Source organism: Tetrao urogallus (genome assembly GCF_951394365.1).
Source record: "Tetrao urogallus genome assembly, chromosome: 3".
Lineage (NCBI taxonomy): Eukaryota > Metazoa > Chordata > Aves > Galliformes > Phasianidae > Tetrao > Tetrao urogallus.
This window is the reverse complement of record NC_136815.1, coordinates 55,465,088-55,480,860: the sequence shown is the minus strand read 5'-3', so window position 1 is coordinate 55,480,860 and position 15,773 is coordinate 55,465,088. Positions and strand designations below refer to the sequence as shown.

Below are 15,773 nucleotides of genomic sequence, written 5' to 3'. Positions count from 1 at the left end.
GTTTTCCTCTAGGAAATTGTCTAACATTGTGAAAGATGAGTCATTGTAAATCTTCCTTTAAGCTTTTGAGCCAGAACAATATTTCTTTTTTTTTTTTTTAATGTGTGAGTTTGTTGCATTTATTTCTAGTCCTCAGAACTTCAAATTGTTATAAAATACTTATTTGAATTATGAATTTTTAATGTGTTCATGCAAGTGTGCAGGAGACAGCACTGCACTGCCTTTTGTAATGCGTGTATTAGGACTTATGGTCTTCTGAATGAAAATGAATTGCATGTAATACCTAGTATGATATATTTGCTCGTTAGAATGGACGTCATGATCAGCTACATAAATGTATTTTCAAGGGAATTTGTTTTGCGCTCTTCTGTTCTACAGACCCCATTAATTTCCATGAACTGTAGGCTTAGGTCAGAGTATTTCAGTATCATACATATTGGAAGGTAATGAGATAATGAGTTTCTTTCAAATACCAAGAGAAAAAGAATGCCTTGAGTGGAACAAATGAGTATATGGAAGTTCTCAAAAGATTCTCAGGTCCCATGTCACCTCTTTTTATCACTTTTCTTCTTCTTTTTTTTTTTTTCTTTTTTTCTAATAATACCTTGCAGAACTTCCTGCTATAGAAATCTCTGCATGCTGAAAGTATTATACTACTAGCAGAAAGAAGCTGTACACTGAAGTCCCTGCTATGATGAACTTTGCTGTAAAAATAAGGGTAATAGAAATAGATGACATGGCTAATATTGAAAAAGAGAAGAAACCTATTGCAGAGTTTGGTAACAACTGCATTAACTGGAGGCATAAGAGTTGCATTTGTGTTGACTATGCGTACATAGGAGTGAAGGGACTTTCTAAGATGTGTGGTACTAACACCACACATGCAAGCAATATGTTTCTAACTCAGTGTTTTATTTTATTTGGGTATCTTCTGCCTCAGACACTCCTATGGAAGTCCTATTGAAGCTTAGAGATGATAGTCATATAGAATCATAGAAATTACTCAAGTTGAAAACGACAAAGATCATCAAGTCTATCCACAACCTGACCATATTACCCTAACAACCCACTGCTAAATCATGTTCCTGAGGACCATATCCAATATACTTTTTAAGATGCCAGTTTTCTTAGTTACAAAAGCTAAATTCTTCTTCCTTAATGCCACGTTCCTTTTGACATCACTACCGTCCCTCTTCCCTCCACAAGTCCCTTCTCCGTGTCTGTTCCACAACTACTGAACACAGAATACTAGAGGAGGTTGAGTAGGACATTTTACAGTATTATATGTGCAAATAATTGTTCTCTATCTCCACTGGAAAAACTTTTCCATATATGTGTGGTATGTATGCGATCTTACCAATAAAGGTGATTATAGTTTTTCATTGCTAAATATTTTTAACTGAGGAACAGTGTTTCCCTGACAAAGAATTTGTCTTTTCAGAATCACCTAGGAGGAAAATTTAACAAATTTATACGTATGTTCAAAAATAATCCAAGCAAACTTTTTTTTTTAATATTAATCCGTATTTTTACAACACCATCTTCTGAAAACAGTTTATATTATTACTTGATAGAGAACAATTAAAATGAAATCTTAGAGGCAGAGGAGAATTTTCTTCAAATATTATCTTTGTTATGCTTTTCCCCTAGAGACACTCTTCTGTCTTTATATAATTACTACACTGAGTTGGTAAGCCTCAGGTCTGATTTAGAGAGGTCATCCTCTGCTTTAAAATGTAGAAATAACCAGTGAGCCCTAGACATTTATTTTCCTTTTTAATGCTTGATCTGACTGTAATATTTGTGAAGCACTTGGAAATGACAGAATAGGGGAGATAATAAAGAATTTGTACTGAACAGAAGCCTGGGTAGTCTTCTTCCACAAATGCTTTGGAACAACTAGTCTACTATGAGCATTTTCACTATTAGTATATATATTCAGCGTATTACCTCCAAAATTTATAAGACATCTTCACAATTCTCCTTCAAATATTTTCACACCTATTTCATCAGGTAAAAAAATGAGAAACTTCTTACCTAATATGTAACAAATAAGTATCCAAAATATTTTAGTTCACTATAGCTCATCTGACTTCCTTATCTGTCAAATTTTTGGTCTATTTTTACTGGGATGCATTTCTAGATGATTGTGTTGTGACCCCACTCTGGAAACACTTCTGTCTGTAGCATTTTCTCTTGGTGACCTTGGCAATGTGAATGTCCAATTCCTCTTTACTTATCCATTCCTTAAGTGGTTGAATTTTCATCTTTATGTATCTACAAGTTTCTGAGGTGTATGGCCAGTAAATCTTGACAATGATCTCTGTCCTTTTGTATAATCAGCATGACTGTGACTCTACTGTTAGGCAGAGAATCTATTTCCTATTCTAGCCACAGACCTGCGAGTAGTCTGATTCTTTAGCTGTCCGTATTGAAAACTATGCTTTTATGTTAGGTACAAAAACATGTTTATATCACTTGTTTTCATTTGTCAGTTATCATTTGTTGTTAATTTGACATCTGCATAAGTGATTGTTGATTTTTTTTTTTTTTAAATCACATTATTTACTGAAGTATTTCTCAAATCTAGCAGTAATAATTAAGGCTTCTTATTGTTATTCTTCTTATTATTATATTCAGCTTTTCTTAACAGATTTTTGCTTTCTTTGTATAGTTCTTCTGCCTAACTGTCCTTAAAGAAATTGACACAAACCTTTGTTTTAAAGTTCTATATGCACCATAACTGAGAAAAAGTGTTCTTATCCAATAACTAGGAACTCTTATTCTGCATAGTGTAGTCTTTGAAAAAGTCAGTCATGTTTCCGTTTCTAGAATTGAGTATTTTTGCAATATGAATAGTAAATTAGTAAATGCATCAAATTCAAATTGGCTGCAAATCAAACTAGTGGGGAAAAAAAAAGAGCTTGAATTAAGTTTCTAAACACAGAGATTATTCTCAGCTGTCTCTCCCAAACTCTTTATAATTACAAAGCTCTGACAAATCAGAATTACTAACATAAGCTGCTGACAAGCTCTATTTGCTGTATTCATCGTTACCTGCACTAAGGGTTTATGAACAAACCCCATCTCATTAACTTTAACTTAGACATATAGTAAAAGTAGACATACTGTTCTAAAAATCATCATGAAAAACAGAGAAAGTGAGAAGCTGAACTTTCAAAAGTGAAATCTTAAAAGAATCTAAACTTTTAAATCTGAAATTTTATAGGGAATATGGATATGAAGATAATAGTAGGTTGATGCAAGAGCCATTTGATTATTGTGAGACCTGTTCAGTATTTGTGTATGCTAGGTTAAAAATGTTTTTTCTTCTAATGTTAATTCCCTCTGTGCACTGATACTCCTTTACAATCTCACGTATAGCATATTCTCTAGGTCCAAAGCGTAAGGCTGACAAAAAGTTCTATTGCCAAATATAAGACACAGCAGGGCTCAGTGGTAGTTCTCCACTTCTACTCAAAATATGTGGTAGATATCAATTTGGTGACTGTCAATTTAATAATTACCATAAATCTAATATAACCTTAAGAATGCTAAGTTTATTCACTGACTCTCAGTTCTCTCTTTTTTTTTCTTTTCTGATGCAATAAATTGAATTTTGTTGGTGTTAGAACACCACAATTAGTGATTTGTCTGTCTTCCTCAAAATCATCTGAAATGAAAGTACTTTCTTTATGTAAAAGTGCATCTTTTTTTTTTTCAAATGTGGTTATTGGTTAGTTCAAATACATTTTTTATCCCAGTTCCATTCGTCAATCAGTTATACTGCTTTGTAAAATGAAGTGATAGAAGTTCTGCAATAACAATGATTACTGGTTCCTCTCCTTGTATTTTATGTTTTGAATACAAAACAAGTAGATTTTTGCTACATTTCCACTACTGCCAGTTGGGCTTTCTGAAATGAAAGTGTCTGAGAATGTTTTTTGAAAGGAACAAGTATTGATAACAAAAGAGGCCTGTGACTTTTGCTTTCAATTTTTTAATTATTTTGTGTGTTTATTTTATTATGTGTTCCTTTCTCTAAAATTGGAAATTAAATTCCAGACAAAATTTTCACTAACAAGAGGTACCAAGCAAAAGTCATGATGATCTTCATTGTCTTGAGCTGTTTACAAAATCTCATTTCCTCACCCTATCTGGTGTTGGAATTTAGTAGAAGTCAGGATTGAGAAGCTATGTATATTGCATGCTTTCCAAAAATGAAGAAACAAATTTCTTGAGTCTGAGCTAGCTCAGCTACAGATTTTCCATAGAGTGGTGTCTATCTCCCACATTATGTGGTGGGAACTGGCAGCTGTGATTGCATATCATTAATTTACTTATTCCTTAGTCACCTCATTCATTTATCCAGCACTTTGCAGACACTTAAAATATTGTTTTGTTTTTTTTTTTCTCAATTCATTTAGGAGCTAGTGTAAAGACATTTTGATGCTAAAATGTCTATTGAAAGAAAAAGAATTTAAGTAAAATTGGATTTAGGAAGATGTGAATTAAAAATGATTATTTTCTTCATAGGTCTGGCAATTAATTATCTTCCAATTACATTTTATGTATTTGCACTGTGTGCATTTTCTTTCCCCTTTAAGTACAAAGCAAAAGAAATCTTGTTTGCTAGAAATTTCATTCTGTTAAAAGGTTATATTCTCAATTTATTAATAAAAGGTGATACTTAAAACTACTTTCAAATTTTGCATTTATGATTAGTAAATGAAAACAGAATTCCTTAATCCTTCATGTATTCCCAAAAAGTGCATCTTATTTTTCAAAGTGATTTCACTGCAGTACAATGTTGATTAAATTAGTGCAATCTTATTCATAAAAGCATTGTCTACAACTTTATACAACACTGAAAAGATTTCATCTAAACAGAACAAATTCTTCTCCAGTGTAAAGATGGGACTGTAGTCATATCGGTGATATTATTTGCATAGTCAGAGACATTAGATTAAGTCTAGTTTTCCATTCTGGTGTGGTATTCCTAATCTAACCTAAGAGTGCTTTGCAATTTTAAGGACATACAGTTTAATTGAGATTTTTTAACTAAAAATATACTGATTATTCATAACTATGTCAATAACATTACAGTGAGCTAAATTACATCTGTCCACATGTTCAGTTTCTTACAAAAAATGTACAGTATAATAAATATCATAAATATTCAAATTTACAAAAACCTTTTGAAATCAAGAAATTCTGTTCCCTCAGTTTTCTTTTTGCTCTGAAGACTCTACTCAGTTATGTCAAATGCACTTTTTTGAATGGTAACAGCTTAGTTTAGAACTCACTAGGTAAATGAGGGTCTGACATTAGCGTTTCCTCAAATAGATTTGTAGAGAATTTAACTTCAGTGAGCAAAAATGTTTTAGTCTGTGCTACATGGTGTAAAATGGACTTGTAGTTACAGAAAAATTTTGATATTTGAAGTCTACCAGATAAATGAAAATACTATCTGATAGGAAGGAAAATAATGGCAGATTTCCAGAAATAAGTAAGCAAATGCTATTCAATAACACTCAAAAAACATTACTTCAGAGATGTTATGCTAGATATACATAAAGGTTATTTGAATACTTTGATATCAAAAGACTATTTTGTGTTTGGTGTTAAGAAAGACTGCTCAAATAATGAGAAAGATGATGAGAACAGAATGGCCAAATATTTTTTTGAGAATTCAGATTCAAATAAATTAATGCCATGGAACATCCATTATTAAAAATCTGTGGTAGCATGACAAAAGCAGGCAGCATGAAATGTGCTATTCTAGTCACATATCAGCCCCGTAGATGACAGTGAGAAGCCAGAAGTTGTGTAACCGGACTTACAAACATAATTTGCCAGATGTTATCTGATAGTTGAAGCTCAAGAGACAATGTTATCAAATCTGCTGGTTGCGGTATGTGGGTTAATAAAAGATTGTATGGTACCACTTCCGGTTTGCTTTTGAATTTTCTTTTCCTTTATTTCGTGTAGTTCATTTCTAAACTCTAAGTCAAAATTAATATTAAATGAGAATGCAACAAATTACTCACATAATTGTTTTGCTCTTTAATGCTGATTTAATTTTATGGATTAAACACTTGGTCATTAACTGCCACCAACTACAAAGTTCATGATGAAATTATTTAAAATAAGTAATTTTTTTTTTTTGTAAAATACATACTGATGCAGCAGTTTAAAAATCAAGATTCAGGTAACTTTGAATCTCTTTCTCCTGTGTGCTTGCTCGATCTCTACAATGATCATTCTTAGCAGTAATATACTTGTTTGTATAAAGTTTTATTCATGTTGATGGGGTTTTTTGTTGTTGTTGTTGTTGTTTTTATTGTTTTTTTGTTTTGTTTTGTTTTTATCACTACAGTTTTAGATGACTCTTTTAAATCAAGCTAGGAAAAATCCTGCTGTTTGGCAGCCAGAAACCTGGTCTAGTCAAATGAAATGTAATTATTGCCTGCCTGCTGGATAAGCAGCTGACCTATACGTAAAAATCCTGGGTACTATGACTGACCAATTTTCACTCTTTCTAAGACACTGAGCTAGAAAATTGCTGTAACATTCAATGCACAAATTGCTAAATTCAGGTCGGATTGTGGACATAATTATCTGTATTGATTAATTACTTGAATAATATTAAGAATGCTAGCAAATCCAGTGGAAGTCAAATTGTTGCTTTGGATTGGTAGTTTTTGAATAGAGCAGAAAAAGTGCAGATTTGTTAAATTAGAGAATCACAGAATTGTAGGGGTTGGAAGGGATCTCTGGAGCTCATCTAGTCCAACCTCCTGCTAAAGCAGGTTCCCTACAGTAGGTTGCACAGCAAATCATTCAAGTGGGGTTTGAATATCTCTAGAGAAGGAGACTCCACAACCTCTTTGGGTAGCGTATCTCAGGGAAAAGTAGATGTAACTATGGTGCTAGCAGACATCAGTTTAAAGCTATTCAAACTCTGGATTAAAGATCTCCAGCTCTACAATGAGCTATATTTTTCTGATTTCCATGATAAACCAGCTTCAGAATCATTTAATGAATACTGAGCATGTGGCATGAATGATACATAAAATTACTGTCAATTGGTTAAAATGTTCTAGTTTACAGAAAAAGTTTGAAGACCCTCTGATTTAGAATTTATCATCCTGTTGATTTTTTTCATGTGGGTATGTAACAAAACATGTCTTACTGCTCCTGATTAACAACACTTTTTAAGTGTTTACCTTAAGTGGAAATCATTTGGGGCTAGGAATAGTATGAACTATGTTTATTTTAGACATATGTATGGATATAGTAGGGATTTCCTCATCAAAATAATAGAAGTCCCAGATGACGTAGTGTCTTGTTTCTAATAGATTGTCTATGCTATATAAGTATTAGCAATTAATTGTGGTTTGGATTTTGTCACTTTTAATTGGAGCAAAACTGTCAAAGAAAAGGAAACGTTACCTTCATGAAGTTGTAACCAACAGGAAGCAACAGAACCGTAAGGCAAAAAACTAGCTGTAAATCCTTAGGTAAACCATGAATTCACAATCTGCACATATATCCTCCTTCATTCCTTCATGTTTTTTTATTCTTCCTTAAGTGTATGAGGAACCAGAATGACCTTTCCAACATTATTCTTCCCCAGCATCTGCATCATGGCATCTGTCACCTGATCAAAAGGCAATAATCTACGTGGGGCTTGAACTTTGTCTAGGTGTTTTTGTCCCAAAATCTCAGAAATTCCATCAGGAAGTAGGGAAGTGTTATTGCTCCCTTCTTATATATTACGTGTATCCTCTTTATATCTTGATTTTATCCTGTATAATGAAATATAAAATTCATAACTATATGTGAAATTTAAGTAGGAACTCACAGGAGTCAGTCTTTTGAGTTCTGGAATATATTGAAACTCTTCCCCATAGAAAAAACTTTTACTCCCTGCTGTTAACAGATGAAGAAAAAAAGGAGAGTGAAAGTACGACTATCTCCAAAGCAGTTCTACAGTATAGTCTACATCTCAAGCTGATATAAATCCACCTTCATAGGCCATATTACATTTAAGAAAACTGCTGTGGTCAGCAGCTCAGTGCACTCAAAGGAACATAATTTCTAACCAAGAAAACTCCAAAAAGTAGCAGAAAGAAAAAGAAAAATTGTATGACTGAGAGTTATAGGGCTGGAAGGACAGGACAGATGACTTATGACTTCCCTGCAGATGTTTCATTGACTTGCTGTTGAGCTCAACAATTCCTCATGTTACAGGAGTTTCACAGCTCCTCCTCTTGCTTACTGAAAGTGAATACTTAAGCTTTTTTTTTTTCCCTTTGGAAACAGTGGAAATTCAGGCTACAATGAGAATGGGTGAAGCTCTAAAATTCTCCCTCTGGTGCTGAAAAAAATACATATTTCTACTGGATACTAAATACATTTTAAAAACATCGTACAGCTCTACAATATACTTTATCCATTAACTTTCAAAAGTCTAGCAGCTGCAGAGTAAAATAATGAAAAGCTCTTTTTCTGTGATTACTTCTTTCCACTCTAAGGATCACATATTCAAGAGCATTATGTCTGTTTTATCTTTCTAGTATCTTATACAGACAGATGATTAAGCAATCAGTTGTTTTTGCACATTCAGCTAGATTTATTTTCTTACAAGGTTATTCACTTTAGAAAAATACACCTGGTTCTCTGCTAGGTGCTAAGAGAAAAATATTTGAAAATGGCAAGACATCTGCTCTTAAAGTGGAAGATGAACTGTTCACATATGACAATTAGGATCTGTTTAAAAACCGTTTGGATGTGGTGCTCAGGGACATGATTTAGCAGAGGGTTGTTAAGAGTTGGGGTGATGTGCCTAGATTGCGGTTGGACTTGATCTTTAAGATCTTTTCCAACCTGAGCAATTCTATGAGTCTATGTACCTTACAGCCTACATAACATTGCCAGCTACAGCAAAGGGATGTCAGTTGATGTAAACACTGCTGACATTTCTATTTGTATTGAAAATATGTTTTAACATGTGGTCAGCTAAAGGTTATTCAGACACAGACACAACTTGAACCAGCACAATTAATAATTTCATTTGAATATAATAGCTGAAAACAAAGTAGCACTTCAACAGAATTGAGAGTTCTCTTGAATGTTCTGGTTAATTTTTTAAAAATAAATATTATGTCCAGAATACAAATAAGAGAAAGCCTTTCCACTACAATAAAATCACAACAGTTACTTTACATTGCCAAATTATTCCCATACATTTCTTCCATCCTGGTAAATCCACTCTATGGACTAATATATCATGAACAGCTTCTCTGAAAAGACAATGTGAGTTTTCACACAATGGTAGCAAGAAAAACCATGTATGAATTGATTCAATCTGAAGAATGCCAGCAACCATTCGTGGCTAAACCCACTGAGTCATTTTCCCCAGTATTTCTATAGCGAACTGAAAGTATTATTTCCTTGGACTGGGCTACCAGTCATCTCTAACAAATCAATAAGACAAATCATGAGCCTTAGTAATATTATACTGAAATTACATAACTAGGCCATATTTAATATTCAACATCATTCAGGAAAGGCTCTGTAGCACTTTTATTTTGCACACCTTTCTCATCTTTCTCCCTGGTGAGGTTTAGGTACCATTAATCAACCACAAGAAACCACTAAGATATTATCTTGGGGACACATATGCAATACTGCCCTTGATAGTTGACAGCCAGTCCTGGCAGCCATATCAACTGCACTGTCGCATCAGAGATTGCTTGGCTGCAGTTCTTAGATAGAATGGGCTCCTGAGCTAGTTCAGGTTTTTTTTCACACATTTCTGGGCAACTGGCAGACAAAGGTGTATGCAGACTCTGAGATATTTCTCATACGATGATCTTTTCCCCATATTTCTAGACACATTGTGCTGCATGAGGGGAATGTGATTCCTAATTGGGGCATCCTGCATCTAATATAAATATTTAACATAAGAACAATTATCTGCCAAACAATCTCACCCAAATCATCAAGGCTCCCAGAACCAATGTTTCCACTAAGCAGTAAGTAATTGTGGATATTCCTGTTCTCCTTTCTAAGTCTGTATTGCAGTACCAAGAAGTACTTCACACTTTTGAGATTTAGGTACAGATATCAAATAGTCCAAACACTCTTTGAGGATGTATTTCAGGATGGCTTGATTCCCGCTCATACAAAAGTTATATTGGAGAAATAACTTACTCTGAAGAGATGATAGAGTAAAACAGAAGCAGGCTGAGATCCCAGAAGTCCGCCATTGCGTACATAGAGAGAAATCTAGACACAAACTCTATATTCATATATCCTGTTCCAGTGGAGTTCATTCAAGCACTTCTTGTGTACATAGTCTCACCAAGCGTAATAAGTAGCTAAGATTGGATTCTCTTTTTCTGATGACACTGCCCTTACATTTCCAAAATTATGCCAAAGAAACAAATATTAATTTTTGGCATACAAATATCTGTCTCTTGCTAATGCATGCAGTATATCTCATCTCACTGATGTCACCACAGCTATGGAGGTTGAACACTGGTGTTAACTTACCAATTACAGCATACAGATAAATTGATTGTGAACGAGCTGAGAACAGTAAGTGTGACATAAGAATTAAAAAAATAAGTTAGAAATACAATTTCTGGGAAGCAGTCTTTGTTATTTCAGCAATACTATATGGAATCTAGTTAAAGTAGCTTGAGTAAGTAGACTGTATATTTCTATGATTTTTTGTTTATTTGTTTATTTGATTTTTCTTAATATGATTTTACTTTCCTTACTACTTGCATCATTTATTTATAAAATTTCTTCTTAAGAAAAATAGAAGCTGTATACTTTACTGGGACATTGATCACCAAGCACAAGGCAGAGTAGTGCATCCTTGCAGTCCTACATTTTCAAAAACAGAATTTCTCAAACTTCTTTAGGGCATTCACTTCAATTATGCCCTGTTTCAGATAAAAAAGCATTAATAGCATAACCAGCATCATGGCTGCTAATGAGCAACGGAAACACACCCAGAACAGAACTCTTGAGGAGGGGCGAGCCACAGCACTTATGTTCCAGCAGTAGAGGATGGGGTGGGGCCAGAACAGGTGGCCTGGATTGCTAAAGGGTTATTCCATGCCCTGTGACATGTGGAAGGCTATAAAGCTTCCTGCTTTATAGCCTGCTAAGGGGAAGATGGCTAGGAGGGAGGTGTTTTTTTGGAGGATTGCTGGGTGTTGGGTGAGATATACTGGTAAAGGGTTATTGGTTAAGTGAAAGAATGACTTTGTGGTGCTGGACTACTGCTGAGTTAAATCCCAGTAACTGAGTTTTCTTCACGAGTCCTTGTTGATCTAGAATGTCGAGGTGAAATGCTGAGTTGTACTCACTTCTTACTTACTTCAGTTAACTTCTTTTCTGACTGCACTGAGAAACGAAGAATTTGGAGGTGTTGTTCTATGTATAACCTCAAAAGTATATGTTGTTGCTCACAATGTTTTCTTTAAAAGTCAGTATGTAAAATATCAAGGCTAAATATGTTTTTTGCTAGCTATAATTATTATAGAGCTGTTTTTCAGGGTGTCTAGTAAACTGTGTTTTTATTTGAAGATCCTGTTTTACAGACACAGAAATATTTATTGGAGTGTCAGTAAGACTACAGAGCCATAAAGATTCATTGAACGAATTTCCTTTTGGCTAACAAAACAATAATTCCTATATTTTTGTGCATCTGGTTCACTTAGAACTTTTTTGTTCCTTAGCACTTTTCCATTGCTCTTCTAGTGGAGTAGCTAAATCCCCTTGCTCGTACACATCACAAAATATTTATTTTTAAAACCTTTTTCCCCTTCATTTTAGATTTGTTTTTGTGATTCTTTAACAAATTTTCATGCTTTTAGAATATTTTGGTCATTTTCCTGTTTGCTCATTGTATCATCAAATACTAGGAGAAAATCATTAAAAATTGTTTTGTACAGAGTTCTGCAAGCACTGCTTTTACGGAGAAGTATTATAGTTCACCCTTTGAAAATGCAGGACTAGTTTAGGCTCCTATAAGTAACTGTAAAAGATACCTAATTTCATAAGCTTGAAAATAAATAGCTGATGATATGGTGAATATTACAATTATGTTTACTTTTCCATGAGTATTTACATGAAATCAGTTCTGTGATAAATTCTGTGATACAGATAGATGTGCATACACTAGAATACCTTAAATATTCATAGTTTAAAAACTGAATGACTGCTTCTAGTTTTTTAAGTACAGGAAAATGAAAAGATATATCTGTAGTTGTCTGTTCAATAAATGAAACTGAACATGCATTTTTTTATCATTAGCGATTTCAACTGCTACATGCTGTGATTCTTGCTTATATATGTAAAGTATATTTTTCTGTATAAAAAAGCATAAACATTTGTTTCGAAAATCAACAATCTATACTGCATAGTTCAATCAAGTAATTCCTTCATTTCTAAGTAATAGGGGGAAAAAAATTAACTGTAAAATAGGTCTCATACATGCACTAGGATTTTATAGCTTGTGTCTTCTAATCATACATTAATTGTTCATTGTTCATATTCTTCAGCATGTGTACTTTATTCACATATAAATGATTCTGAGAAATTAGATGGATTCTAGATCTAAGATATTCTAGGAAATGCCAGTTGTATTATGATTTGGAGCAAATTCCACTACAGTGGACAGTGCACTCCAGATGAGGCCTCACCAATGAAGGATCAGCTGTTGGTGATATTTTGCCTAATGTAACCCAGGTCCTGTTACCCTCTGAGCCTCAAGGGCATATTGCTGGCTCATGTTTCACTTGGTGCCTAGGTCCTTTTCTGCAGATCTTCTTTCTAGTTGGGTAGCTCCCAGAATGTCCTGCTGCTTGGAGTTTTCCTTCCCAGGCTTTGTATTTGGGCATCACAAGGTTCCTGCTAGTCCATTCTTCCAACTTAGGATTCCTCAAGATGGCAGCAAGACCCTCTGGTGTGTCTACCAGTTTAGTGTTCTTTGCAGACTTGCTGAGAGAGCATTCTGCTGCATCATCCAGATCATTACGGAAGATACTGAACATAACTGCAGCCATCAAGTACCTCTGCACACCACCAGTTAATGTCCTCCAACTAGATCTTGGGCCCATCTGTTCAGCCACCACTGTCTCATTATCCAACCCATTTCTTACAGGGTAAGAAAACCTACAGATATCATCAGCTTCTTCCTGGCTACTCTAAATTATCTCATTCTGTTTGTTTGGTGGTAACTCTAAATAACCTGGTACATATTTTGTATCTCATAATATTTTTTCAAATGTAGTACTGTGCTTTACAGGGATTTTGCAGTAAAGCTTGAGTTAACAAAACAACAATCTGTTATTTATGAAACTGATAGTGGTGTATCACCTAAGGAAATTTTTGGATACCCTTTTTTGCTTGCTAGTTTTTAAAGGAGGCATTTCATATCTAAGAAGCATTGTATTTATTTTGGCTGTAAGGTCTTCTATTTACATATGCTTTACATATTTGCACGTTTCCCATGTAAATACCATGTTTCTCATATTTCAGTTAATGAGAGAGTTCCCCATAAGAAATAAAACAAGAAGTCAGTGTATTGCAGTGCTCTCAAGACTTACTGCATGTTTTTCTCTCTAGTTGTAGGTGATCAATCTTGTTTTTCACAGTGGTTTTTTTTTTCGTTTTGTTTTGGTTTTTTTTTTCTCTGACTTGGGAATTTTCCCTAATGGAACTTGATTTTCATTAGTTACAAAAGAAATGACTACCTGGCTATCAGAAGATCTAGTCAGTCAGTGTTTAGATACCATTAAAAGAGTTCTGACTCAGCCAGACAGATAATAACAATTTAATTGAATTGCATACAGAAGAGATGTTGAAGTATAATCTATTTAATGGTAGATTATTTTAAAAACAAAATTTTGCTGGGTAAATATGCTTCAACATCATTGAAATTTCAGAATCTCTGATAATGCCTTACTTCCAGACTGTTGTATCAGCCAATATACTATTAATATATTACTTCAAGTGTCACAGACTTTATTTCACTCTCACTCTTAAGCTACAGAAAGATAATTTTTCACAGCCTGTCCAATTCAAGATCTAACATATCTGTAGAATTTTAACAGATTTTTTACTTAGGTGTGACTTTGTAATAACTGTATTGCTAAAAAATGGGAAGGTATGACTGGAGTTTTTTAATGCATTACAATGTATGGTCTGGATTACACTTCAGCTTTATTAAGTTTACTCAAGTAAGATGCTTTGAAAATTGATAATAAACACTGAAACAGCAGGTAGAATGAGTTTTACATCTGGAAAACAAAGGTTTTTTTAAAATAAAAATGTATGAATTCTTTTTATCTTCACTTTGCTATCATTTTGAAAAATTTAATTTTATTACCATAATATTAATACTTATGGAGAGCAGATAACTTGTCTTTCTACTTCTGTCATGAACTACCAAAACTGGACATGGAAGCCTTCTAACACAAAGCGTATCAACTACCTGGTGGGCATGACTGAACAGACACATTTTCTCTCAAATTATTGGACTTGGGTCTGAAAGCACTGCATAATAAGTCAGGTCTTTCTCTTTGCCCCAAGTTTTCAGAGCTTTCTGTCCTTCGCAGCTTGGCAAAAGGTTAATGTATGCTTAATATAGGATGTGATCAGACTTTAAAACCTGAACAGCAAAAGTTTTTCACAATCTGACACACAGTCTGTGTCCAATTCTCTCCACCTGTTTCTAGTATGGTCAGCTGATGCAGCAAGACACTTGGATTCTTGCTACCACGACTCCTTTCTATGAAAATTCACTTCAGCTGAGAGAAGTTCTATCAAGATCTGTTTCTTCCTGCTTGCTTCTCTGTACTTTATAAATGTGTTGGAGTGTTTGCAGACCAGTCCTTGTATACTCAGAAGAAATTTGATGGTTACACTAGGCATGGTTTTGATGTTAATTTAAACCAGTAGTTAAATTATATTTCTTTTAAGTGTCTTGCTTTCAGCAGTAGATATCAACATCTGAGTACATTAATTGAAATGTTTAATTATGTTTACTATTGTTTGTTATCATATCTATGTGCTGATCTATAAAACTACGTAATATTAATTGCCTACTCAATTATATTTGCAGTCTCCTAAGTTCATGAGTATTTAATCAAGATTTATATTGTGCCACTGTAAAAGAAAACTTGGAAGAACAATGGCAGCCTGTTTATAACAAGACAGTTTTAAAAGGTGATTTTACAACTCCAGTTCTGACAGTATATCCTCACTGTTTGGACTGAAATGGCTATTCTTGCTCATAGAGCACTGGATTTTGTTTTTCATATTATTTGTCAAATTTTCTCCTCCTTGTTTGTATAACTTTTGATACATTGAATTGAAGCAGTAATGTGTTCTGACTAGACTACACGGCTCAGACTCTAACTTGGTTTTCCTTTTGTACAGTCCTTCAGAGGCCAGGGTAGAATGTGGCCAGGAGAATCTTGATGCAGAGTGTTTGCATGTAGATGTTTATAATTGGTTTTGGAAGAGCAGATCCTATCAAATTTTGTGGAAAAAAAGAGTAAAGAATGGTGGAGTTCTTTGCTGTTATATTCCCCCTGAAGATGAGCAAAACAGTATAGAATATTCGTGTTAGGCAGAACAATAATGCAAGAGAGAAAAAGTACAGGCTAATCTGTTCTGAAGAGATAGTTGTCCAGAACCAGAAATGTAAAAGGGGCTAAAGTGTTTCAAAGGAAAATATCTTC

The 15,773-nt window shown here is 34.1% G+C and overlaps 1 protein-coding gene across 2 annotated transcripts in view; it reads left to right on the top strand.

Moving 5' to 3' along the window:
- NETO1 (neuropilin and tolloid like 1) overlaps positions 1–15,773 on the top strand; it is a gene marked incomplete at both ends in the record, with an annotated part of 63,107 nt that overhangs the window by 17,116 nt on the left and 30,218 nt on the right. The gene's annotated exons all lie outside the window — the stretch shown is intronic.